This window comes from Sarcophilus harrisii, chromosome 1 (assembly GCF_902635505.1).
Source record: "Sarcophilus harrisii chromosome 1, mSarHar1.11, whole genome shotgun sequence".
Lineage (NCBI taxonomy): Eukaryota > Metazoa > Chordata > Mammalia > Dasyuromorphia > Dasyuridae > Sarcophilus > Sarcophilus harrisii.
The window spans coordinates 456,593,749-456,619,325 of NC_045426.1; positions in this window are offsets into that span (position 1 = coordinate 456,593,749).

Sequence of the window (25,577 nt, forward strand, 5' to 3'; positions counted from 1 at the left end):
TTAACCATAAACAAGGGAAAGAATCCTTGTAGAAAAAAAGAGAATAGTATCTCCATAATGGGAAGCTTAATAATTATTAATTAATAATTAACATTTATTAATTAACTAACCTTCCATCTCTGTTACCACCACCAATAGGCAGGTGGTAGGTAACTAGATGACTAGTTCTAAAGACAGGTAAACCAAGATTCTTGGGAGCAGCAGTGCTTCTTCAACTATCAATTAGGCTAACCTCCCTGGATGTTGATAAGGTGAGCAAACCTTGTGAAATGAAGTTTCAACCTGAGACCTTCTGCAGGTGTTGTAATTACATTTCCTCAGGAATATAATAATACTAGAACATATTTATTATTGAGTTTAATAATATTATATAAGTACATATTTTCTGAAGTATTTTCTGAAATATATGATCACATAATCATAACAATAGGAATAACAATAGTGATGAATATCTAACATATTTACTAATTAAACAAATATATAAAAAATTTATTATTATATAACAAATAATAAACTTCATTAAAGAGGCAGCTAGATGGGTCAATGGACAGAGCACTGGCCCTAGAATCGGAAGAGCCAGTCCTGAATTCAAATCCAGTCTCAGATACTTGACATTTACTAGGCAAATCACTTGATCCTGATTGCCTGGCAAAAATAAAATAAAATATATTTAAAAAGAAAGAAAATTAAGGACAATGCACCTTTATATGTGAGCATATGTTGGGTGACCATAGTTTCAACTTATGAGGACTCCTGAATATCTGAAATAAATGCAAGGAGACAAAATCGTGAAGCATCCCCTTGACCAGGGAATCATTGGTGAATTTTATTTGGTTAGATAAGGAATATGAGTTGATTGTATGGTCTTTATGGCAAGCTGATCCTAAACAAAGTAGATAGGTAATATAAATAGTTTTTGTCTGGCACCCCTTCTTCCTTTTATGGTGCTCATTTCACCTTCATTAATTTTCTCTCCTCCACCACCATCTTTATTTTCAGTATTCACCTTTTAATCTATCAAAATCACCTTTCAGGAAAGACTCTTATATCAATTTCTTGCATTTTTTGTATGAATGTAGTTGTGTTTAAATTACTATGCTATTTACCTCTCTCAAGGGAAATTCATGTCTGTATATACATAGGTATGGTAAGTGTTCATGAGGTGGTCAGAAAAGCAATACAAAGACTCTCCCAAAGCCTCTCTTAAGAAGGTTAGAATTGATTGTATGATATGGGAGACACTGGCACAGCATGGCATGCCCTCAACAGAGAGGGTATTGTGTTCCATGAGCAAAGCAGAATTGAATTATCTTAGCAGAAATGCAAGATGCACAAAGTTAGAGAATCCATCCCAAATGTTCATAGGGACTATTTGTGCCTGACCTGTAGCAGAGCATTCTGAATTCATATAGCCATATATTGGCCATAGTCCAAGACATCAATTTGACTCTAACATGGTGATGTCATTTTCTCTTTGAGAACAAAGGAGAACCACCAATCAACCAAGTCATATCAAAAGGTAGAACATAAACTATTATTTTCTACGAAGGGAAGTTGAAGCAATAGCATTAAAAGAAGTCAGTTCCTGCCTGAATAGGCTCTATATGATCCTGCAATCCCACCAGAGGTGCTGCTCTACTTGTTGAGTCACACACAAATCTTTGTGACCCTTTTGAGATTTCAAAAGGGTCACTGTATCTTTGCAAAGATACTGGAGTGCTTTGTTATTTCCTTCTTCAGCTCATTTTACAGATAAGGAAACAGAGACAAATAGGATTAAGTGACTTGTCCAGCATTATACAGCTAGTAAGTGTCTGAGACTGGAATTGAAGTCAGGCCTTTCTGATTCTGGGCCTGGCATTCTATTTACTGCATCACCTGGTTTGTTTATTCCTCCTGCACAAAATATCATCTCTGAAGTGAATTCTACCTTGGTTGGTGTTAAATATCTTAGTAAAATATCCTATATCACACTGGACCAGCATTTTCTGGTGCTTAAGCCCAGAGACACAGAGGGGACATTGCCTTGTGAGAGAGAAGACCTGAGTTCTAAACTTGACTCCACAGACTTTGAGCAATCACATTTACACTTTGGCCAGATTTACCTTCTTATCCTAAGTGAAGAATGTGCACTAGATGTTCCCTAATGTCTCTTCTTAAAATCTTTGTAAATATTAGGTGCATTCCAGTGATTTTGATTGAGTCTTGACCACTTTCTTCTATTTTTCTTTTTCTTTTTTTCTTTTTTCTGAGGCCATTGGAGTTATGTGACTTGCCCAGGCTCACACAGCTAGGAAATGTTAAGTGTTTGAGACCAGATTTGAATTCAGTTTCTCCTGACTTCAGGGCTGGTACCACCTGGCTGCCCCAACCACTGTCCTTTTATCCACAATTTGTGTCTCTTTCTAATCTACTTATGGTTCCAATTACACAAAATAACTTGGACCCACAGAAGATGAGGAGTTGATTGCTTTATTTCTTTACTTGATGAGCCTTTGTCTTTGTTTTTCTATTCTTTATGTAATTTATATATATAGATATATATATATGTATATATATATACACCTTCTATTATATATGTACATACTTTCTTATATATATATATATATATATATATATGTAATATATATGCCTTCTATTATATATATATATACCTATACAAAGAATAGAGTAATAAGATACATAGATATGTATCTTATAAATATACACCTATTTATTTACATTTCCTCCAATTAGCATATATACTTTGTGAGGACTGGAATTGCATTTTGTGTTTTTGTGCTTGGCATAGTACCTAAACCATAGTAAGGAACTTAGTAGATGCTTGTTGATTAAAACTCCTTTTGATGCAGTGAAAAGGATATTATGGGAGACCTGGGTTTGAATCCAAGATCTCTCACCAATTGTATGATCTTAGGATGTCAGTTTCCTTATTTGTAAAATGGTGGGATTGGACAAAGTGCCTTCCAAAGTTTCTTCGAATTCTGAACTGATAGTACTATCAGCCTATAAACTATTCTCTAAAGTATTCTAGACTATTCTAATGTGTTTCTCTTACATTCAGTTGCTATTGCTATTATTTAATACAATATAAGCTGATATAACATAGCATGACAAAACATACTCTTTAAATTTTCACTCTGCATTATCACAAATCTTTTCTCTGCCCATATCTGCCTCTGACTCATTGCTTCTAAACTTATTTTTATTCTCAACATGACCTTGGCTCTCTCCACCTCTCATTATGCTTTTTTGGTTCTGTTTTCCTTTCTTGACTCTATAGTTAATATGCTACAAATCAATTGCCCCCCATTCTGTTACCAATCATGACCTTAGCTTAGAAATACAAGGGTCTCTACTGCATCCAGGGCCATCACAAGTCATCCTGACCTGTGTTGTCACTGGACTATGAATGACCCTGGAACAAGGCTGATGACTGCACAGCTCTGCCTCGCCTAAATCCAATTCACCCTCCTGATGTCATTGGTCCTCTTGGAGAATAAAGGACAAGCAACAAGAGCCAATTTTCCACACTTGGCCACCCCCACTACTAATCTTTTCTGCTCTTTCCTCGATGCTATGAAATGCTGGATAAAATTATGTCAAATGAGTCTGCTACAAATTTATGTTATCTAGTGTTGAAGGCAGATAACCTGGTTTCAAACTCCAATTTGCCACTTACTGGTGATTCTGGGCAAACTACATTACCTCCTTAGAACTTAGTCATCTAATCTATAAAATCAAGGAGGGGCACTAATTTGACTTCTGACATCCCTTCAACCTCTAGATGTCCCACCCTCTGATATTGCTCTCATCTGCACCCTCACTGCTGTACAATAGTTGTTGTTCTTTCCTGGTAGATTTTTTTTTGCCTTCTTCACAGTAACTATTTTAAACCTCTTTCCTCAAGCTTCATACTTTATACCTGACCTCTGAAGTCTCAACAGATGGATATATTCCTTTATACTAAGGAATCAAAGCTGTCTGTGGTCATTTATCTGTTCAAAAAAATCTTCAGTGGCTCCCTGTTGCCTTTAAGACAAATTGCAAATTCTTCTGCACAGTTTTCAAGGCTTTGTACAAAATTTTGCTACAGCCCATTTTTCCAGCCTCATGTCAAATTTCTGACCCTTCACAAACAATAAGTTATAACCAAATTGTATCATAGGAGGATCAATGAGAACAGTAGGGGAGAAGGTACAAAAGAAAGACTCAAGATATACAGCCAAAAAGGTGAAAATAGTTTTATTTTACCTGGAAAATCATCTCAGGCAATATTGTACAGTATAATGGGGACACATAAATAATACACAAATATGTGGTGAATCCTATCAAGTTAGAATTAGAGACTTCAGAGATTGTTTAATTATCCTCTGTATTAGCCCAAAAAAATGATCTCCACTCAACAATAATTAGTCATCTAGACTAAAATTCAGATTTCTTACTCCCCTCCTTGTTCAATCATCTTTCCATGGTACTATTTCTGTCCTTTAGTGTCCCTGGCTTTCTTCAAGACCCAGTTCAAAACTTACCTTTTCGAGGAAGCTTTGTTCTCTCCCCACATCTGCCAGTCTTTCTTTTGAGATCACCTTCCATTTTACTGATACGTGCATGCTATCTCCCCTATTAGGGGAGCAGGAACTTTTTTATCCTTATTTGTAATTTAGCATTTAGCACAATGACTGGAAGATACTATGCGCTTAATAAATGTTTCTGGACCAACAACTCTACCCTCCTAATTGTTTCATATTATCATCTACATCGTTTGTGGATCCTCTTGTGCTTTGGGATGGAATTGAAACTCATAATTCATACTCCTCTTGAAAGACTGAGCCACTGAGACCTTTGCTAGGATTGTGACAGAATGCAGATTAATAGAAGGGTGCCTGTATCTGGTGGATATAACCCAAAGAAGTAGGGCTTCAGAATAAAATCAACAACTAGGCTTGACAACGTGTGGAGGATAAAATATGTTTTCGACCACTGCTACTTGCTAGTTATGACATTTCTCTGTATATGTGTGCATGAGCAGAAAAAAAAACAGTGCTCAGAATGATCTTTCTAGTTCATTTCACCTTGAAAACTCAGATCCTTTTACTTTACTATTTCAGTCAACCTCCCCACAAACTCAGCAGAGCAGCTGAGATGCCAGAGGAAGGATTGGAGCCTGTCACCCAACCATTGGGGGAGGCAAAGGTGTTTCCACATGTCTTGCTGAGTTATGGAAATGCATATCTTGTGCTCTGCTCTCCAGCAGAGACTTTCTGTTTAATACCCAAAGTTCTTTCAGATTTTATTGTGACAAGTGGTGTAGTACCATGTTCAAGGAAGAATTTTGGGATGCGTGCCTTGGAAACTTTTTTTTTTGGTTGCCCATCTGTTTTGCTTGTCGCAATTCCTGTTTGTTTAAGATGTACATGTGCCAGAAATGTGGAAAGAATGTGTATAGCGACAAGTGATATAGAGCCATTTTCACACTGGACTTATGGGAAGCATGTGTTGCCCATCTGTGAAGTTCTCATTTTATGCAAATTTAGAAAATATATTCTTATGTCATGTTGTCTTAATGCCCAGGGGTAGTTTGTAACATGCAAATGGAAGAAGTGGATGGGAAAGAGGAGACCTTGTGTTGTGTGTAAAAGTAGCCTTACCCCTGACTAGGGAGGTGAATTGTGGATAGTTGTCATTTGCCTTAATTGAAAAATAGGGGGAGGGGGGAGTTTTCCATTTTGAATTAGTTGTCCATGTAGGGGAGTGAGATGCAGGCTGAAAACAGAGGCCTTTGAGAGGACCATTTTTAAGATATACAGAACAAAGCCATTAATGTCCATAGCAGAAGGTATTTTCTGTTAATAGATAGTGAAAGAATGCACCAATACTTCCTTATGGACTATTCAGTTAGTTTGACCAACTTGTGGCTAATGTTATGAGCCCAAGGAGTAGGGAGGAGGGTCCTTCTTGTGGGAGAGATGTCATTTTCAAAGTTTATGAGGAACTACGGATATCCCAAGGATATTGGGATCATCAGAATTTGTTGAGAATTTATTTATAAATAAACCTCAAACACCAATCAATCAAATCTAATTCTGACTAAATCTCCATATCAATATCCCTGGTTTAGCCTTTGCTTAAAAATCACCTATGAGTGTCAGAAGTGGTGAAATATTGTATTGTTGTTTAGGTGATTCAGTCTTGTCTAATTCATCATGACCCCATTTAGAGTTTTCTTGGGAAAGACAATGAAGTGGTTTATCATTTCCTTCTTTAGTTCATTTGACAGATGAGGAAACTGAGGCAAACAGGTTGAAGTAATTTGCTTAGTCACATAGCAAGTAAGTGTCTGAGACTGGATTTGAATTCTATTCACTGTGTCATCTAGTTAAGACAGTTAATATACTTTTCATCATATAAAAGTTAGGAAGTTCTGTGACATATCAAACTGTCTATTGCTCCTGCTATTTATGGTCAAGTAGAACAAGTCTAGACCTTCTTCCCCTTGACAGTGTTTTCATTATTTGAAGGCTGTTATGGCTCGAGCCCTCTTATTACCTGGTCACACTTTTCAGATTTTCTATATATCTTTCCTAAGATGTACTGAACATAGTGCTTTAAATGTGGTGTGATTAAGGCAGAGTTCCATAGTACCATATAGCCCAAAGCTTGTGTGTGTGTGTGTGTGTGTGTGTGTGTGTGTGTGTGTGTGTGTGAGAGAGAGAGAGAGAGAGAGAGAGAGAGAGAGAGAGAGTGTGTGTGTGTGAGAGAGAGAGAGAGAGAGAGAGAGAGAATGAGCACATGCCATGTGATATCATTGACCCAAATGGAGTTTTTGTTAAACCTTGAGCTCTTTTTTCCTCAAAGAAATTGTTGTATATTCATGTTTCCCCAACCACATGCCATTTTAAATGATCCTCTTTGTTTTATTTTCTTTCTTAGGGGCAAAGAAGAACCCTCACAACTTCCCAACAGAAAAAAGAAAAAGAAAAAAAAGATCCTTGTAATAAATATGTGAGATTAAAAAAAATTCTCACATTGGACTTATCCAAAAATATATATCTTTCATTCTTACTCTGAGTCCATCAATGCAGTCTCTGAGGCTGAGATGCAACAAAGTATGGTTCAATTCTCTGCAGCTTGTGCAAATTTTGGCCTAATAACACGAAAAAAAAACCCAGCAGTTCTCCACCAGACAGCAACACACCATCTATACATGGAACCTTTGGTTATAGCAAATGGAGAAATATTGAATGTTGTGGATAAATTCACTTACCTTGGTAGTATATTGTCCAGGGATATACATACAGATGATAATGTTAATGTATTCATTGCCAGAATTAACTCAGTAGTCTTGAGGCTCCAATGGAAAATGTGGGAGAAGTATTAGACTTCCTAGCAAATTGAAAGTCTACAGACTATTGTGCTGATCTCATTGTTGTATGCTTGTAACTGAACAATATACCAGAACCATACCAGGATGCTGAATTGATTCCATCTGAATTGTTTTAGGAAGATTTTGAACATCTGTTGGCAATATAAAGTACCTGACACTGAGGTCCTTTCTCAAACTGAACTCCCAAGCATCCAAACTTTTCTGCAGAGAGTGCTATTCTGATGTGTTGGCCATATTGTTCAAATGCAAAACACACACTTGCCTAAAAGATTACTTTATGAAAAACTCACAGAAAGCAAGCACTCTCATGGAGGTCATAAGAAGTGATATGAGGTCACTCTCCATGTCTCTGAAGAACTTTGAAATTGATTGTGAGACATGTAAGATGTTGGCACAGGACTACCTAGTATGGCATGGGTACATTAAAGAAATTGCTGTATTCTATGAGCAAAGCAGAGCTTTAGTAGCTCAAAAGAAATGTGAGATGTGCAAATTTAGAGACACATCCACTCCAAGTGTTAATAAGGACTATTTGTGCTGACCTATGGTAGAGCCTTCTGAGCTTATATTGGTTTGATCAGACACAATCAGAAATACTGTACCTTGACCCCAATATAGTGAGGTTATTTTGGTCTTCTTTGAGAATGAAGGAAAATAACCAACCAATCTTGAAGTGGGAAGCATCTGTCTCCACTATCTATCCTCTGCAATGAAATCACATACTTATAAATTTGATTATTTTTAAAAATCCAAGTGTAGAAATTTACTTTTGTTTCTATAAATTTTATTTCATGGAAGTCAGCTCACTTTCAGACTTTTTAGAGGAGAAGGCATTTGAGGCAAGATTTAAAGCATTAAGCAGATAAGAAAGTTCTCTTCAAGCTCTGACCTCAAAGAGGTTCAGCTTTTTTTTACTGAATTTTGAGTTTAGTAATCTCTCCAACTCACAAATCAGAACCTTAACCAATCAGACTCATCTAATGTGTCTGCTGTTCCCTCCTAATTTTATTCCAAGTTGTTAACAAAGATGCTTAAAAAGCACAAGTCCAACTTTGAATCATTACATTAAATACTTCCCTTCAAACTAACATCAACCCACTAATGATCTCCACTTTGGTCTAGCTTCTGTTCAGCTGTCAAACTGATCTTTCAGAAGCTCACAGGTCTAACACTGTCTTCCATATGCAATAAATTTCTGTGCCTTTCTGTTACCTCCAGAATCAAATACAAAAATCCTTTGGTTGTCCTTTTTTTTTTTTTAAACATAACCTCTTCCAACTTTTCTACTCTTCTTTCCTTTTACTCCTCTCTACATATGAGTCCAGTGACAGGGACCATCTTGCTTTTCCTTTCATAGGACACTCTGTCTCTCAATTTTGTGCATTTTCACTGGCTGTTGCCCATGCTTAATCTCAGCGTCTTTCCCTTAAAATGACCCTATTTTCCCCATTATATACATTGTTTGCACATTCCTATTTGCTCATTGTCACTTCCATTAGAATGTGAACTTCTTGGTAATAGGAGCTATTTTTGTGCCTTTGTTTGTATCTTCATTGTCTTAATACAGTATCTACCTGGCAGTGTTTTTAACACAGTATCTACTAGCACTAACATTAACTAACTAACATTGGCATTAACAAATACTAGATGATTGACTGACTGCATAATGACTACTCTTTGAGTCCAATCTTTCAACCAGTTCCAAATCCTTTCCCACATCTTTTCATCTTGTCCAGAAAGGAAGCATAGTGGTCTCTATTAAATGTTTGGTTGAAATTTTAAGATACCATATCTTTTCACTTTCCTAGTTAAGTATTTTAGTTGCCTTGTCTAGAAAGGAAGTTATGTTCACTTGATATAGCCTCTTCATAATGAAGCTATATTGGTTTTTAAAAAAATTATTGCTTCTCTTTTTAAAACTTAAAAGCATTCCTTTAATAGTGTAACTTTTAAAATAGGGTATTCTAGAATTCCCCTATTGCTTGTAGATTTCTCTTTCTTACCTTTTAGGAATTGGAGACTTTAGTTCTAAGGTACTTCTTTTCAGTTTTTCAAAGATCACTGGTAGTTTCAGCAATTACATTTAACAATTCTTTCATACAAGACCCAAATGAGCTCATTCATCTGGTGGCTTTAACTGAGGAAAGTCAGATACTCTCTTGAAATTTTAGATTTAGATTCAGAGCTGGAAGAAAATTTAGGGACCTAGTAGTCCAATCTCATCTCCCCATTTTATAGATAAGGAAAAGGAAAAGGGAGATAAAAAGATACAACCAGAGTCACATCTCAACTCTTCCTTAATCATTTTTGCTTCTACCATTCCTATTCCAATAATTCCTTGACAGAGAAAACAGAAGGAAAAAAAAAAAAGAGTTGTTCTTCCTTCTCTCCTTTTGTTATTATTTTTCCATTCCCCTTTAAACATCAAGTAGTCCTATCCCTTCCCTTCTTTGACTTCTCTCATCTTCCATATGGCTTAAACACACATATGCATGTGCACGCACAAACATACACACACACACACACACACACACACACTTTATTGTACTTAACATTCATCACAATCTTTAATGCCTTCCAACTTTTAATTTTTCTCACACTGTTTTTACCTAATCTCTGTACTATTATGTATTTTTCTCTTATTATCTATCCTCCATTAGCTACACAATGATAATACTAGACTAAAATCACAGCAAATAAAGAAGAGATATAGAAATAAATATATAAACAATATTAGATATAAACTATTGTTAAATTGAATATCTGTGCCACAGAACAGCTATTGAGAGGTTGTTTCTCATCAAGGCAGCTAGTTAGTATAGTGTAGATATCTGAGGGCCTGAAGCCATAAAGTCCAGAATTAAGTCTAGCCACATACATTTGCAAGTTATGTGACCTGAGGCAAGCCGCTTAATTTTTACCTATTTTGGTTTCATCATCTGTAAAGTGAAGATAATAATAGCACTTTCCTCCCAAGTTGTGATGATTAAATGAATACATTTATAAACTGTTTTAACTTTAAAGTGTGACATAAATGCTAGCTATTATCATAGTAATCTAAGGAGTTAGAACAGGGAAGATCCAAGTGGATTCAATTGCTGATGGTTTATGTTTTATGCCTTCCATAGGATTATAGGGCACATGAATTGAAAAATGTGCTTGAGGAAGTCATGAAACTATACAATTTTTATGACTTCTATTCACCTGTTTCTATTTTCTCCAAGTTGGAGACACATATTTACATATATACATATATATATATATGTGTGTATATATATATATATATATATATATATATATATATATATATATATAAAGAGAGAGAGAGAGAGAGAGAGAGAGACAGACATTGAGACATTGTTGCTCTTCTAGGGGCAAGGCAGTAACTTCAGTCTCCTGGTAATGAGGATAAATGAACAGCAGCTACATGGTGCTGCGAAAAGTGTTATGGAATCAAGAAGACTTGAATTCAACTCTGGCTTCAAACACTAGATGTCTGACTCTGGAAAAGCTACTTCATCCCTGCTTGCCTCCTATTCTTCAGTTCTAAAGTGAGGATGAGAATAGCACCTACTACCCAGGTTGGTTGTGAAGATCAAAGGAAATCATATTTGCAAAGGTCAGCTAACAATGAGATAATATGATAAATTGGAAAGGTGTAGATGACTAGGAATAGCTTATTTTCCTCCCCTTGCCACACAAGTTTTGTTTTGTAAAAAGAGTTTAAGCATCAACATGGATTCCAGGAGCCTAAGAAGAATTCTGATTGGGATTGGGATAAAAGGATTGCCATGTGGAAGTCTTGTGATTATTTGTGATGACAATATCTAGGTTGACCCCCTGACTTTGAAAGTGTTTTTAAGAACTCAATTTTCTACTGTAGCTTCTAGATTTCATTTTCAAAATGCTTTCTTTACTTAGCCTGATTTAATGGCTTCTTTTCTCTGAACCATAGGGTATGGTGGAAAGAGCAATGAATTTGGAGAGGGTCTGGGTTCAAAGTTTGACTCTTGTACTTACTGCCTGTTTGATCTTGGGCAACTCACTTAATCTTTACACAAACATTTATTAAATGCCAAAATGCAATGTACTTCATGCAGAAATACAAAGACAAAAATATCTGTTTTTCCCCATCAGTTTCATCATTTATAAAATGAGAAGTGTTCAATGAAGTGACCCTTTGGGTCCTTTTCAGCCATATCATATTCTAAAATCCTGACTTGGATGATGGATTTTTCACAAAGGAGTTTCTTCTCTCCAGCATTGTAAAGTGTCTTCAAACACTGGCACTAGGAAACACTATCTACCAAAAGACTGAGTATCTGACCCAGAGAACTAGATGATATAGGAATTTAGAGGATGGTGTCCATAATTATTCTATTATAGGAAGGCAATATGATGTAGCAAAGTGTTGAATTTGGAGTCAGGAGAACTAGAGTTCCATTCCTACTCTGATATTTGTTAGCTACATGACCATGAATTGATGACTTAACTTCTCTTAGACTCAGTTTCCTCATCTATAAAACAGTATGATAATACTCTAACCGCTTTCCTCATAAGAGTGTTGTAAAGCAAAACTAATGCAGACAAGATTAGAAGGGAAGAAATAAACTGGGAAAATATTTTTACAGTCAAAGGTTCTGATAAAGTCCTCATTTCCAAAATATATAGAGAATTAACTCTAATTTATAAAAAATCAAGCCATTCTCCAATTGAAAAATGGTCAAAGGATATGAACAGACAATTCTCAGATGAAGAAATTGAAACTATTTCTAGTCATATGAAAAGATGCTCCAAGTCATTATTAATCAGAGAAATGCAAATTAAGACAACTCTAAGATACCACTACACACCTGTCAGATTGGCTAAGATGACAGGAAAAAATAATGATGATTGTTGGAGGGGATGCGGGAAAACTGGGACATGGATGCATAGTTGGTGGAATTGTGAACGAATCCAACCATTCTGGAGAGTAGTTTGGAACTATGCTCAAAAAGTTATCAAACTGTGCATACCCTTTGATCCAGCAGTGTTACTACTGGGATTATATCCCAAAGAGATTATAAAGAAGGGAAAGGGACCTGTATGTGCACGAATGTTTGTGGCAGCCCTTTTCGTAGTGGCTAGAAACTGGAAACTGAATGGATGTCCATTCAGTTGGAGAATGGCTGAATAAATTGTGGTATATGAATATCATGGAATATTACTGTTCTGTAAGAAATGACCAACAGGATGATTTCAGAAAGGCCTGGAGAGACTTACACGAACTGATTCTGAGTGAAATGAGCAGGACCAGGAGATCATTATATACTTCAACAACAATACTAGATGATGACCAATTCTGATGGACCTGGCCATCCTCAGCAACGAGATCAACCAAATCATTTCCAATGGAGCAGTAATGAACTGAACCAGCTATGCCCAGAGAAAGAACTCTGGGAGATGACTAAAAACAATTACATTGAATTTCCGATCCCTATATTTATGCCCATATGCATTTTTGATTTCCTTCACAAGCTAATTGTACAATATTTCAGAGTCTGATTCTTTTTTGTACAGCAAAATAATGTTTTGGTCATGTATACTTATTGTGTATCTAAGTTATATTTTAATGTACTTAACATCTACTGGTCATCCTGCCATCTGGGGGAGGGGGTGGGGGATAAGAGGTGAAAAATTGGAACAAGAGGTTTGGCAATTGTTAATGCTGTAAAGTTACCCATGCATATATCCTGTAAATAAAAGGCTATTAAATAAAAAAAAGAGCGTTGTAAGGATTAAAAGAGATGATATATATGAAATGTTTTGCAAATGCTAAAAATTGCAGCTAATTATAATTTTTATAATTATCTCATTTTCATTTTTAATGGGGTTCAGGCAAAAATAATCCTGGGACAAATCGTCTACCTGCTGTTATTTATTTTATACTTAATATGCTATGGACTATTTCACAAGTGGCTAAAATAAACACTTTTAAAAATTAAATAAAATATTTAGATGTAAGCTCATCTTCTGTAAACTCACTAAAAGCATCTTCAACAAAACTCTCTTAGTAAACCTAGTCCTGTTCCCACAGAAACAGTTTTCTACTAGGTCACTATATTTTCTCATCCCATGTAGCTTAGATTTTATGACTATCTGATATAGTAACATTCATTAAATATTTTATTAGATTTTTATTACTTAATGTCATTTCTATATGATTTTAGGCAACAGGTCCATCTGTGTTAATGATGCAATTCCTGTACAATTGCTTGAGTTCATCAAGATAAATATTTTGAAATCTGTAATTGTAGCTTGATTTGTTACTTTTTAGCTCATGACAGACAAAAAGCATCTGATATATAATTCTAGCCATCAGATACTGTCTTCCTATATGTTTCATAGATGCTAAATTTTTATTGCCTTGAATTTAAATCAAGTCAAAAAGCCAGGCATCCTGCTAAAAACTAGAGATACAAAGAAGGGTCAAATAAAAAAGTCCCTGCTCTCAAGCAGCAATCTAATGGAAAGATATCATAGACAAAGAACCAGGTTTGTATACATACATACATATGTATTTGTAAGCAATATACATAATAGATATATAAACAAGATATATATATATACATATATATATATATGAATATAATTTGGATTTAGTAATATCCAAAGAAAGACACTAATTGGAAACAGCTTTTTGAAAAAGGTAAGTTTTAGCTGATAGGAATGTAGTGTCCTAGAAATAGCAACACCAGTGTCATTGGATTTTAGCACAGAGGACAATAAAGTAGGGAAAAAACCATGGAAAAGTAGAAGGGGCCAATTTATGGTGGGCTTTAAAAGTTCAGATAGATTTGATGTGTCGCACTCTGCATCATTTCTTGCATCATCATTCTTCATTGCTAATCTTTGACAGAAGAGCTTCTGTAATGTAAGGACAGAAGTCAAATTGCAAGGAAATTGTGCCATCAGATGTAGATCAAAGAAGTTGGCTATGAATAGTTGGAGAGATATAATAAAATAACTTCACTAGATATAAAAGTGAAGGAAAGGTATTGGCAGAGGAGGAGACTGTATTGAATTTCAGATATATTTATGGACAATGAAGAGTAAGAGATTTAAGATGTATAAAACAAAATAATATTGGAGAAAGGGAGTAGAGAGGTCAGAGCAGATAGAATCAAGTACACAAATTATATAAATTAGCCTTCACAAGGATTAAGAAATTGATAAAAATGAAGCAACAGAAGTAGAAATGGCTACTAATGATGGTTTCAAAAAAGAAACTAATTTGACAAAATTCAGTAAAGCATGAGTTGAATTTAGTGAGTGATAAGGGATTGTCTAGTTCATGTTTTTCTTTTAGTAAAACACATATCACTGAGCAGGAGGTAGGGGAGGAGGAGAAAAGGGAAGACCTGAAGAGTGGAGGAAGAATGAAGAGCTTGATATTTTGCATGCTTATAACTATGGAGAACACAAAAGTACATTCACTATAACTTTCTGTAGGGCTACATATTATTAAGATATCAGGAAGACAACTACCTATAATACCAATGAATACGGTTAGACCTAATATTATCAGCTTTTTCTTAAATGAACCCTTCTCTTCTATCATATATTTCCTTTTTATGTGTGAATTCATCTCGTTCATTTTACAGTCATCATTGTTAATTGTTCATTTCCTTATAAGAATGTTTTAAAAATTATACTTTTTACTCTTCATTCTTCATTCTTCAGTTCTCTCTCTTTGCCTCTCTCTTTCTGTGTGATCAATGTTGATGATCTAGAGTAGAAAAGATCTGTTTCTACTCTACAATCCCACTTCTTCTCTCATTTAGGCCATGATTGTTTCTCATCTTTTCTTTCTTACCTTTTAATTCTTTTTTATGATCTGTTCTCTAAAACTGAAGTAGTTTTGTTTGTAATCATCTTATCCTCAATTTTACCTTTCCTACATCCCCACTTTTGCATTTCAACCTTGACTTTGGCTATTTCCTTATCTTCCATACCCATTTAATTAAGAATTGCAGTTTCTATCACACAGGATCACATATTTCAAGCTAGAAGGGACAATAGAGATCAACTTGTCTAGAACTGCTTTATTTTACAGTTGAGTAAAATGAGACCCAGGGAAGTTATATGATTTGCTGTACACAGGACAGAGACATCATTCAAACTCAGGTCTTGCGATTAACTTCAGAGCTATTTCCACTGTAAAATCCTGCCTGTAGTACCTATCACCTTTCAACATTATTTCTATTACTCCAATCTCATTTATTAGGTAGGTGAAGGGTCTCTCACATATGTATCTTTCTCCACTCACACAGCCATTGCCCTAGTCTACCTCCTTATTACATCTCTCCTGGACTATCTAATTCCCTCCTAATTGGTCTGCCTGATTCCAACTTTTCTTGTTCTCACTGGACAATTACAGTAGTGCACCTAGCTACAGTATCATTGATTCAAATCCTCCCATGGAGAATGAAACTGTGGACCAAGTGGAACTAAAAACCAGATACATGAAGTAACCTGCTTAAAGTCACATATACATCATTAGCTGTCAAAATGATCTTTTTAAGTACAGGACAGACCTTTTCATTATTTCACTTGCTTCATATTGCATATAGGGTAAAATATACCTCAATTTAGTATTTGACGCCCATCAAAATGTAGGTCTTTTGAATCATTATTTCATATCATTAGGGTCTCTGATGACAAATCCTTTATAAATTTATTAGAGCATAGAGGACAGAGAATAATAAAATCACAGAATCCTAAGTGACTAAAGAGGCCTGAGAAGTCATCTAGCACATCTTCCACCTTAAGCAAGCAATCTTCTTTCTACCAAATCTTCAACAAGAGATTATTCAGATTGTACTTAAAATTTTCTAATAAAAGCACATTTACTTCTCCTAAAAGCCCTCTATCTGTGTCTAAGTAAGTAAATGTTTATAAGGTTTTTCTTTAAATTTAGCTAGAATCTGCTTTCCTCCTGCCTACCTTTCACCCATTTGTCTGAGATGCAATAGAACATATATAATGATTCTTTTCTTTGACATCCTAGAAGTAATAAAATAACTACAAAACAACAAAACATATAGTACTTACTATCTGCCATATATCATTCTAATTGCTTTATAATTATTGCCTCATTTGATTCTTATAAGAACCTGGAAATTAGATGTTGTTATCATCCCTATTTTACACACAAGGAAACTGAGGAGACTGAGAAAAATTAAAAGACTTTCCCCAGATCATACAGTATATATCTAAAGACAGATTTGACTTTATGTCTTCCTGAATCCAGAGCAGTTAGATGGTGGATGGTGCAATTGATAGAATTCCAGGTCGTCATTCAAAAAGACTCCTTTTCCTGAATTCAAATCCTCCCTCAGAAACTTAATAGCTGTGTGACCTTGAGCAAGTCACTTAACTGTTTACCTCCGTTTCCTCATCTGTAAAAAGAGATGGTGAAGGAAATGGCAAATGACTCCAGTATCTCTGCCAAGAAAACCCTATGTATGGACATGAAGGGTTGGACACAACTGAAATGATGAACAACAACTTTCTGACTCTAGGCCTGGTCTTTTCATCCTGGATAAACACTTTTAGTTCCTTCAACTGTACAATATGGTTTTATATACCTTCACCATCTGGGCCACTCTCCTTTAGATGAATTAGCTTGACAATATCCTTCCTAAAATTCTATTTCAATTTCTAACAAGATAGTGCTAATAAACCAGAGATAGGTTTAGGGATGGAACAACTTCATTGGTCAGCTTGTCCTTTCAATGTCTTACCTGACTGTCCCATCAGGTACACAAGTAAGTATCACTCTTTAGCCGTCTCTGATTGAAGAGACAGCATCAGGCACATGGCAGGCTTTTAAAATGCCTATTATTGATTGACTGATTGAATATTCTCCCAATTGTGTAATTAATCAAAATATAGGTTCCCCAGCACCACAGATTTAGAATAAAAAGAGTTAGATTTCTCAATTCCAGCAAGAGGCTAAGACTAATTTATGTTAAAGACCAAATGTAATAAAAACCATCAGGTCAGTAACAAGAAGGCAACTACTTATTGCATCTCTGATCTACTCCCATAAGAGACCTAGGCGATTACATCTTTTACAGATGGAGAACTAAATACAAGAGAGATGAATTAACTTGTCCAAGGTCACATATGCAGAAAGTGATACAAAGGTCACCAGGTTCAGAAACAAGCTTTCAATGCAAAGTTTAATACTCCAGTAAGTTTCTGGAAAGTGTTAAACTAAGCTGTTCTAAATTTTGCTCAGAATCCATGATTCATCAGTATATGACAGTCCCTCCAATAGATGGAGGTCATCAATTCTTCTGTAACTCATCATCTTAGAGAATTGCCTGGGGGCCCCTGAGAGGTAAAGGCACTTGTCCAAGGCCCCATAACTACTATGTGGCTGAAGTAGGACTTAAAACCATGTCTTCTTGCCTCCAAATTTGAGCTTCTATTCACTATGCAACACTGTATCTTTATTTTCCTTGCCTTGAAGGTAAAAGATCCCCAATGTGAACATATAGAAATAATACTCTTTGTAGATTAATCCAAAAGAAGATAAACTTTAAAAAAACCAAAAACTGGTGCTGTTTAGCTCTGGAATTCAAGGAATACTTTGACTTTGAAGAGAACTGGATAAAAACATTAAGGCAAACCCACAAGAGAGTTTTCCACCCACGTTTCTGAGGGCTATAGTTAGGAATCAGGGACTTGGCCAAATTCATTTTACTTTGGGGAATCAAGATGACAGCTGATTGTCTAACTGCTTATGTGACTCCAGAGAATGATTACGTGATACAACTTGGCCTGAGCATATCTTCCCTTATCTTGAAAGACGCTGGACAGTTACCAGCCTCGTCCCATGAAGCATGGCTGGTCAGGGGGCTGCCCCAGGAAATGTGGCATGTTTCTCACGACCAGAGGACTAAAAAAATAGCACTTCAAAACAAGCGACAACAAAAAAAACAACATATTGCCATCCTGCAAAAATCCTAAGTGTGCTGAAAAAAACAACAACATATGGCTGGGTGGGGTGTGACCAAAAGGAATATAGTTATCACGTTTTGAACATTCCTTTTACAGACTTGATAGCAAAGAAATTTTTCTGGGACAGAACATGGAGTGGTCCCAAGGCCTGTCTTTTTGAAAGCGCAACTGGGGAAGAGAAAGGCAAACAGAAGGGTTTAACTCAGATAAGCTGTAAGCTGAAAAACCCAAGAATGGAACCTCACTCTTGACCCAAGAATAGTAAAGAAACCAATGGGAAGTTTCATACACACACACACACACACACACACACATACATATATATGTATGTATGTATATTTAAAAGTTCCTAGCCTGGTACAATGCTAAGCTTAGGTGAATTGACTGTGCTTGAACATTTCTCTTATTACTAATCCCAAAGGCACTGTCTGGACAGACAAGAAAGCTAGAGGTCCAGTATTATACATCAAGTATCTGGGTTTCATCTGTAAAGAACAAAATAGGTTTCATATAAAATGCTTTGTAGGGAGTCTCAATTATATAACTGTTTCATAACTCAATGGGAAATAGCATAGCAGAGCTTAAAGAGCATTGGGAAACTATTTTTCAAATTTTGGCATTAATGATATGTTCATACCTGTTCAAGTCTTAGGGTCATGGAAAGCACATAAACCAGTCTCTATGATGGGGTCTACCTCCCTAATGACTTGAGTGAGAGCCACTGTAATTTTTGGAATCTTCCCTGGTAGATTACTAACTTGATGGCTCTTCAACTCATCATATTTAAACAAAATTCCTAGCATACAGTTTTTCATTTGGTTCTGTCCTTCAGAAATGCTATAAGATAGTTACCAAAAGATAACATTTATTTCATTGGATGAGTGGTTTCATTACTATAGTTTATTCCTTCTATAAGGACACTACCTTCTCTGCAATTTATAGTCATATAAAGTTGCTGGGACACAAAGATAGATATTTGGTGACTTGTTTAGGATCTCGTGGCTGATGTGTCATAAGCAACATTTGAACTGAGGTTTCAATGTCTCTGCAGTTGACTATTCAATAAAGCACTCTGTCTCTTGCTACAGGTAACACTCCCATTTTATAGGTGAGAAAACTTATAATCAATCAATTAACACTTATTAGGTGCCTAACATGTTCTTGGCACTGTGTTTTGAATAAGAGTTAGATAACTTATCCATGATCACACAACTTGGATGTGTTTAAGGCATGATTTGACTCTGAAGGGAGAGTTTTTTTCATTGTATCATATCACATCTTTAAGGATTTCCAGGATTCTAATTTATTAGGGTGTACGTACAGCATTCTCCTCTACTCCATTCAGAGTCATTACTGCCAATTCCTTCTTTCTTTTAAGTACAAAATTCAGAACAGTAGTCCCTGGTTACTTATTGGCTTGCTGAGAAGTTGGTTCTTGTTTGAATCCCACCATATGTATGATAACAGAAGACTTCATTGGTACTAGAGGGCAGGGATTTTGTTGTGCATAAGAATGGATATACAACCCTTTGATCCAGTAGTGTTACTACTGGGCTTATATCCCAAAGAGATCTTAAAGAAAGGAAAGGGACCTGTATGTGCAAGAATGCTTGTGGCAGGCCTCTTTGTAGTGGCCAGAAACTGGAAACTGAGTGGATGTACATCAATTGGAGAAGGGCTGAATAAATTGTGGTATGTGAATATTATGGAATATTATTGCTCTGTAAGAAATGACCAACAGGATGATTTCAGAAAGGCCTGGAGAGACTTACACGAATTGATGCTGAGTGAAATGAGCAAGACCAGGAGATCATTATATACTTCAACAACAATACCAAATGATGATCAATTCTGATGGACGTGGCCATCTTCAACAATGAGATGAACCAAATCAGTTCCAATAGAGCAGTAATGAATTGAACCAGCTTCACCCAGCAAAAGAACTCTGGGAGATGACTATGAACCACTACATAGAATTCCCAATCCTTCTATTTTTGTCCGCCTGCATTTTTGATTTCCTTCACAGGCTAATTGTACACTATTTCAAAGTCCGATTCTTTTGTACAGCAAAATAACTGTATGGACACGTATACGTATATTGTATTTGACTTATACTTTAACATGTATTGGTCAACTGCCATCTTGGGGAGGGGGTGGGGGGGAAGGAGGGGAAAAGTTGGAACAAAAGGCTTTGCAATTGTCGATGCTGAAAAATTACCCATGCATATATCTTGTAAATTAAAAGCTATATAATAAAAAAATGTAAAAAAAAAGAATGGATATGCAAACTATAGAACATTAGGCATATAAAATAAACTGCCCCCATTCTAACATGTATTAGAGTCTTCTCCACTCTGTCTTGATTCTTTGGCTCTGCTTCTTATTCTGGGTCTTTTAATCTCTTTTATTGTATATTTAACTTTAGCCCCTTGCTCCTTCCCTTGATCTCCCTGTAAAACATGGACTCCAGGAAGGTGCTAACTTCCTTTGACCAACCCAACCTCTCTAGGTCACACAACAGCAATGCTCAGTTGAGGAAATAAGTTGGGAAGGGGAGAAAGACAAAAAACAGACCAAAAACAAATCCAAATATACAAAAAAAAAACCTGTTAATGTTGGGGAAAAGTTTAGGAGATGAAACATCATGGAAATAGAACAGAGCAGTGAAAATACATATAATAAAAACATAAGGCTTATGAATCCTGCCTATGTAACCTGCCTGTGTAAGTTGCTTTATCTCTTCAGGACATAATTTTCTCATTTGCAAAATGAGAAATTTGAATTATACCATCATAGTCCCTTGTCAGGGTTTGGGAGGGAGTTCCTCAACTTAACACTCTTTTTACATAGTAATTCTACATAATTTCCATCTAGTTTCTACCTTCTTACTCTGTCAGGTTCATTTCCTAACACAGTATGGCCATTGAATAAAGCACTTTTTCAGATTTTGATGGTTTGGTCTTTCCCATCATTCTGCAGGGCCTTGTTGGTTGGCTGGAGCTGCAAAAACTGGTATGGCCCATTCCCAGACTTTCTGTAGACTTGTTTTGTTCTTTCCCCCAGTTCTTTCCTCCCTCCATAAATTGTATTATTTACAGCCTCGTTAAGGCTTAAGATTAGTTATAATATTGAACCATATTTTCTCTACCTCCTGTGGTAGTCCTGGTGAGGAGATAAAGATAAAGGAGATAAAGTCCTAAGGTATTTTCCCCACCGAGGGCACTTGAGACAGCTGAGTCTTACAATAGATAGATTGTTGGGCTTGAAATCAGGATAGAGCTGAGTTCAAATCCATTTGAGGATCCTCATCATAAGCCAAAATAAAATAACATTTGTATAGTGCTTAGCACAGTGCCCAGCACTTTGTAAGTACTTGACTAATTCTTACTAGCTCTCTCCCCAATCTCAATTGAACATACCAGGCAGGGAATTGGGAGAAATTTTTCTTTCTTAAGTCAGTGTCTTTTTTGAATGGACCCTAGTTCTGACTATTATTCAATCAACAATGCATTTCTCCATCATCCTGTTAGCTGATCAGAATTAGTTACAGGATACTTGTATGTGTTCCAGATGAGGGAACAGGGAACTTCTATTATATGCCCCTATGCCTTTTCCCTCCCAATATCTTCCTTTTAGATTTGAGTTGTGCTTGCTCACTGCCTCTCCATATGCCCACTCCCCATCACATTTGTTTTTTACAGGACTAACGTAGTTCCAATTAGGCTTTCCAGACTGATTTCACATTATTTCCCCTCATGACCTACCTGAAATGATGTTTTTGCTTTTGCCCTATTCATGACAAGGTATTTCCTATTTTTGTATTTTTGCCCAAGTTATCTCCTATATCCAGAATGTTCTTCTTCCTCACATCTTCTTCTTCCTAAACCCTTTAAAGCTCAGCTCAAGTGATACATTCCACATAAAAATTATTCCTAATCTTTCCTCCTAGTTAGTGCTTCTTTGTCTCATCCAAATCCTTTTTTTCCCCTTTTTACTGAGGCAATTGAGGTTAAGTGACTTGCCCAGAATCACACAGCTAGGAAGTGTTAAGTGTCTGAGATCATATTTGAACTCAGGTCCTCCTGACTTCAGGGCTGGTGCTCTATCCACTGCATGACCTAGCTGCCCACACCCCCCCCCCATCCAAATTCTTATATCTAAATAGCAACAGGTCTCACTGATATCAGGAGGGCAAGCTCACTTGCTCTTCCCATTAAGAAGACTACCTCTGGACTTCTGCAGATGGTAATCTTTTTTTGTAGATGCCTTTTCTCTGAAAAATAACCAAAAGACTCTTTTCTTATCATCTCATGGTCCCAACCCAGAATCCCAAGGAAAATTGCTTAATAATTAAGAATAGTTCACTTCTATGGGTTTCTAAAGATGGAGTGGAAAAATACCCACCACAGAACCATAAATACAATTTATTTTACTCATTAAAAAGAAACACAAAGGGTTCCTCAATGAGGAGACAAAGAATTATAGAATAGCCCCTCATTACAATCATGGATCAGGAAGATTTGAATTATATATACATAGGATTGTGTATCAAATGCTTTGTGTAAAAGGTAGTCCTTAACCTGAGCATCACAAAGTATAGCAAGATGTGTAAGTGGAGAGGAAGACACAGCAGATGACTTATGGGAGGACACACAATTGAGAAATGCAATGCCATTTAGGGCAAACTTGAGAAGGTCCATTTGTCAGATATATAAGAGGTAAGAAGGTAAAATCAGACTAAAAAGATAGCCAAAGTAGAACCCCATGTTATTTTTGTAGAAATCAAAGAAGGAAATTTTTTATTCTACTAATTATGAATCTTCCTGCTTACTTTTTTTACTTTACCAAATCAAAAATGCTTATATATTCATGTCAACATCTATTTATAAGTGTATATACATATTTATAAATATTATATTTATACATATATTATACATGCATATGTGTACATGTATGAAATATAGAAAATGTACATATTCCTAAAATATTAAATTTTTAGAAATAAATATATATATATAAATACATATATTATAGAAGCACAAATTTATTTTTACTAATTGCCTTCTCACCTGAAACAAAAAGTAATCAGATCTGCTATAAAACAGCAATATAATTATTTTTTTTCTGAGGCAATTGGGATTAAGTGACTTGTCCAGAGTCACACAGCTAGGAAGTGTTAAGTGTCTGAGGCCAAATTTAAACTCAGGTTCTCCTGACTGGTGCTCTATCCACTGTGCCACCTAACTGCCCCAGCAATGTAACTATTCAAAAAGTCAGTTAAACAACTGCTTTGAGGGGCTGTACAATGGCAAATGTCTGGTTCAACTGATTTTTTCCTTATTAAATTGCCCAAATTGACCTGTTGTTTTGGCCTTGTTTAGAGACAGCTTGAAGCAGTTTTGCCAAAACCTAAGTTAGCTTTGCTTCATTAAAATATAATTTGCAGCTTTGCCTCTGCCAGTTATCTACCAAACCTCAAGCTCAAACGTATTTTCTTTTTAAATTTAAATTCAGACATCCATAAAGAGACCTCTGCAAATTCAGACATCTCTCCTCTTTTTTTCTTTGAAATTTTCTAATTGGTACTATGATGATGTGTGTCAGACAGACAGACAGACACAGAGAAAGACAGAGAGAGAGAGAGAGAGAGAGAGAGAGAGAGAGAGAGAGAAAGAGAGATAGACAGATGAAGAGAAAAATGAGACACACACAGAGAAAGAGACAGCCAGACAGAGAAGAGGTGAAGAAATGGAGAGGAAAGAGCACAGACAGATGTTTCATATACTTTTCCACTTGACACAGTGACAAGCAAAAGAGGTACACCAGATGAAATTAAAATGCACTTGAGTATAAGCTACTTTTAAGATATTCCCTTAGCTTTAAGAAAGTCAATGCCATAGAAAGGATATCCATCTGCTGCTGCATCATCTGGGAGAATTTCCTATGACTTTCTTCATGCTGGGCAAAGAGAGATGGGTGGATGCCATTTCTTAAGATGCTTGGACATTCTTGCCCCAAACCCTTTGTGGCAGCATGCTCATTTTGGCAGTGATGGCAATGGCCATCTGAGAATATGCAGCCTTCTGAGCCCTGCTAGCTTTCCTGGACATTCAGAACCCTGCAGAATGAAACGATCTGGGACCAATTAATTGAAAGGAGGAGTTGCTCAGACCTCGAGGCAAGAGCATTAATGGAGCTGGGCTCACTGCTGTGTCACAGGCATTGCTTGCCAAATGGAGTTGGCTGCAGAGGCGAAGCAGCCTGTCGCTCTAGGGGCAGGGCTCATGGGAGGCTGTGGACATTGCATTACAGCAAACAGACTTGGTTTTGCTAGACTCCATTCAATATGGTTCCCTTTGCTAGGGATCTGGCACTGGAGACCAAGCTTCCTGGGAGGAGCCATACTGCAGACATGGCCATTTCAATCACTTGGCTTAGCACAGTAGGTCAAAGAAATAGCTGCAAATTCAGGGCTGTAAAGATGCTTAAGATTCAGCTGTCAAGTTGACAATAGAGAGCTCCTGGTGTGAAACTTGTAACTGGCACTTGAATTTGCCTGATTTTCTAACTCTAGTGGAAATGTCTTTAATAAAAGAGGCAACTTGGATTTTAATGATTTCCTGCAGTGTTGTCATCATTGGCTGTTCTGGAAACCAGTCTGGAGAACTGGCTATAGAGGTATTTCATTGCAAAGGGAAGAAAAAGGCCTAACTATTGCCAAGCCAGTGGCTTGGAATCACTTTTGGACTTTGTGAGACTTAAGAATAGCAGCAGTTATTTCTGCCAGTGATTTTCAAACTTGGAAATTGCCATTCCAGAGGCCAATACAATGTCAACACTGAGAACAGAATCACGGGGCTTTTACTGTTTCCCATTAACTTGCTCAAATATCCCTTCTGTATAAATTATCAGCTACATTCCTGAAGGACTACCCTTCCTGGACAATCTACAACAGGGAAAATGTACTTGATTACATTCATTACTTGGAACTGCAATAGGTGAAGGCTCCTAAAAAACACAATTGGTTGCATGCTGATCAACAATTCCAAAGACTTTCTCTTTGTTTAAGCTATCTGTCAGTGAAGGGACTGAACCATTACCTTTTATCACTGAGTTCATTAAACTGCAATTTGATGCTTAAAAGGAGGGCTTTTTATGTTGTCTTCCAGAAAAGAGAGGA